This window comes from Triticum aestivum, chromosome 6D, assembly GCF_018294505.1.
Source record: "Triticum aestivum cultivar Chinese Spring chromosome 6D, IWGSC CS RefSeq v2.1, whole genome shotgun sequence".
Classification (NCBI taxonomy): domain Eukaryota; kingdom Viridiplantae; phylum Streptophyta; class Magnoliopsida; order Poales; family Poaceae; genus Triticum; species Triticum aestivum.
The window spans coordinates 416,561,620-416,565,318 of record NC_057811.1 but is presented as its reverse complement, the minus strand read 5'-3'; positions in this window follow the sequence as shown (position 1 = coordinate 416,565,318).

The window sequence follows — 3,699 nt, the reverse complement described above, 5'->3', positions numbered from 1 at the left end:
GTCCAGAGGAGTCAGCCCCCGAGGCCCTGCTGGCTCCGGAAGTGCTGATGTCCGGCTCGGCTGCCAAGGTCCCGAAGGCTCAGGAGCCCTTGGTCTCCCAGGCCCTGGCGATGACATCGCCTCCTCCTGCTGCGTCAGTGCTTCCAGGTCCTTCTGCTTCTCCTGATGTCTTGGAGCACGCCCTTTTGGAGATGGCCCAGCTGCGAGAAGATCTTCAAGGCGCCGACCCCCTCCTGATGGCCGGGCGTCTGGAGCTAGTTTCTGGCTGGCTCTGCTCCAACGTGTCCGTTCGAGCGGCGCTGAGCCAGGCCATGGTGACCTCTGAGAAGGAGAGGCAGGCCGCCGCCCAGGCAACGGCCACTCGCGAGGCGGCATTGAAGCACGTCAAGGCCGTCAAGAGTCGCTGCCAGGCACTGGAGGCCGAGCTGAAGACCCTGCGCAGCGAACGCGCAGAGGAAGCTCGTGGCCGTCAGACGGAGGAGGAGATGAAGGCCCGGGAGGACGCCGTCAAGGGTGGCCACGCCGAGCTGGAGCAGTCGGCAAAGGGGCAGGCCATCGAGCGCGGCCGACTGGAGGAGCTGGAACGGAAGGTGAAGGTGGGGCAAGCCGAACTTGGCGCGAAGGCGAAGGTTCTGGCTGAGGACCGAGTGGCCTTCACGCTTCTCAAGAAGAGGTCTCGCGAGGCTCTGAAGTCACTCTATGAGAAGGGCTTGGAGAGGCCACTGACCACCGACGAGGACGGCCCCGCCCAGCTGCTTTCCTACTTGGTTGCCGGGCTTGAGGAGGTTATGAACGGCATCGGTCCCATGGCCGAGGCAGAAGCCCGCGTTCTTTCGTCAGCTGCATTGACGTGTGTCTTGAGTCACCTCCATCTTCGCGACCCAGCTGCCCGCCTGGACGAGCTGCTGGAGCCTGTGGATGAGGAGCATTGTGCGGTCGCTGCCGCAGCCGTGAAGGGCCAGGTGGAGGCCCTGCTGAAGAAGTTCCGCGGCTTCGCTCCCCCGCCTTCGACCGGTGGTGCTACCAACCCTACGGCTCCGACTGGCGGTACAGGTGAAGGCGACGCCGCCAAGAGAGGAGCACCTCTTGTGGGCGATGGCAATGTCCAGGGGTGACCTGCGGCTGCTTTCCTGTTTTATTCCTGCAACATGCATCATGCCTCGTGGAGGCATTTAGACTTGTGCTTGATATTTGGGAGAACAATATGTCTTGTAATATTTTCTTTGAGATTTTGCAATTTTCTTCCTATTTGCTTTACGTTCTACGTCGGCAGAGCCCGGCCCCGCGCATACCTCAACCGCCGTTGGGCCGACCGGAGACCAGGACGGAACCAAGGAGTGAGGGGCTACGTGACCAGTTAGGCTCCTGTGTCGCGATGCTCACGAGTCCCCCTTGACGTGCAAACACCCTTCATACCTTTGCCCTCACCGAGGCTCGGCTCGGGAGGGGCGCGCGACGACCAGGTCCGGGGAACCTGGTTAGGTGGCGTACGCTTGGGCGTGACCCGAGCGCAGCCCCCGTGCCCAGCCCCCTCGCGCAACTTTCCCGAGGGGAGGTGTTGCGGTGAGGCCGGACACTGAGCTCAGGGGCTCCCTGAGGTTGATGCGGCCGTGGGGCCGCCCTCAGTTGTTTATCACCAGCGTGGAGCATAGCACTTCCGCACTTGCACGGGCATAGCCGCTCCTCGGCAGTGTCGACGGCCAGCGCGGAGCATGGTGCTTCCACTGGTACGTGGGAGGGGACTCCCTACTGCGGAGAGCCCCCGGGGCGTGTACAGCCCCGCCCTGACACGTGGCTTGCACGGCAGGGCTAGACGAGGTGTGTCTGGGCACTCGTGAGCCAGTGCGGGACTCACGAGGCCCTACCTCAAGGCGGGTTGCGCCTGGTCTTGGTTCTTGTTCGCTGTGTTGGTCCTGCGAGGTGGTCAGACAACCTGCGCCGAACGAATCTCCTGAGGTTATCGCGTGAGAAGGCCAAGCACCAACGGCCCCATGAGGTGATGTGAACGGGGCCTGCTCACCAGACAGAGCTCAGCCGTTGGATTTATCGATGCTGCAGGGATGGGCCCGAGCACAGACGCCGTGCCTAACCCTCTCACGCGAAGGGTCCTGAGAAAGACGACGGGCGTGCGGCTCCCGCGGTGGGTGACAATCGAGTAGGTGATAGTAATAGATAGATTAAGCATGGAAAGCAAACTGGCTCAAGCAAATGCAGGGAAGATACATGCCACTAGGTCAGGCCCGAGCGGCTTGGGGATGATGCGGCCCGAGGGGCGCCCCCAACAAGGTAGGCTAAAGACATAAAAAGGGATACATGCCACAGGGACGGACCCACGCGGCCTGGGAATGATGCAGCCCGAGGGGCGCTCCCAGCTAAATAAACTTGGAAAATGTCACCTAGTTCTGTTGATGAAGAGATGTTGGGGCAGCTGAAGGTACGCGGCTGAAGGGGTTGCTCTTCACGAGCCACCGGGGCCCTGGGCCTCGGGAGGCTCTGGGGGTCCAGGCGGTTCCTTGAGGACCGTCTCCATCTCCGTCAGGACGGCGTGGTGCCTGGCCTCCTGAGACGCCTGGACACGCCGCAGGTTGCGCTGATAGGCGGATGCCACGCTCGGCAGGCCGAAAGGCATGCGAACGTAGCTGTACGGTGGGCCCTCGCAGCGTCCCACGCGCGAAGGCCAGAAGAGCTCCTGAGACGTGTCCCGGTTGAGCCCTGGGACGTCGATGCAGACGCGCAGCCCGGCATCCTCGCCTGGATGGGGAGCTGCACCCGGTGAGCGGCGGTCGCCGCGCATGGCTCTAGCGTCCTGCAGTTCCTGAGTGGTCTTGGTAATGAACTCCTGAGCGGTGGGCACTCCTCGCCTTGTGTCCTCCTGAGGGAAACGTGCCGCGAAGCACGCCTCCAAGTGGTGCCCGAGCGCCTCCTCATGACGTTGGCAAGGTCTAAGGCCCTCCAGAAGAGAGCCCTCGAGCCCTGCCCAAGGAGGGCGCCAGGCGCGCCTTCCTATGCGAGGGAGGGAGGCGCCCCAGGCGCGGGCGCTGATCCTGACGAGGTACCTTTCACGACGCCACCCTCCTGAGGTCCTGCACGGAGTAGCTTCTTCTTCTTCTTCTTCTTGGGGACAACCTCAGGAGGGTATCGAGCTGTGCTATTGTTGGGGTCTTCGATTGACGCTTCTTGGAAGGCGCACTCGAGGGTGCACACCGCATCTCTTTCTTCGCAGGGGACTGTGATGATCCCGCCGCTCCCTGGCATCTTGAGGACGTTGTAGCCGTGGTGCGTCACCGCCATGAACTTGGCCAGGGCTGGATACCCGAGGATGGCATTGTATCGCAGACGGATGTGCGCGACGTCGAAGTCGATGAGCTCGGTGCGGTAGTTGTTGCATTCTCCGAAGGTGATAGGGAGGCGGACCTGCCCTATCGGTGTGGTGGAACCGTCGGTCACTCCTGAGAAAGGCTTGGTAGGCTGAAGCTGGTCGTAGGGCACTTGCAGGTTGTCGAACGTGTCAACGGACAAGACGTCGAGTCCTGCGCCGCCGTCGATGAGGGTCTTGGTGACTTGTACATTGCTGATGACGGGCGAACAAAGCATCGGGAGAAAGCTAGCAGTGGCCGCACACTTAAGCTAATCTGCCGAACTGAAAGTGATGGCGCACTTGGACCACCTGAGTGGGCGTGTGGCCTCGAACTTGGGGAG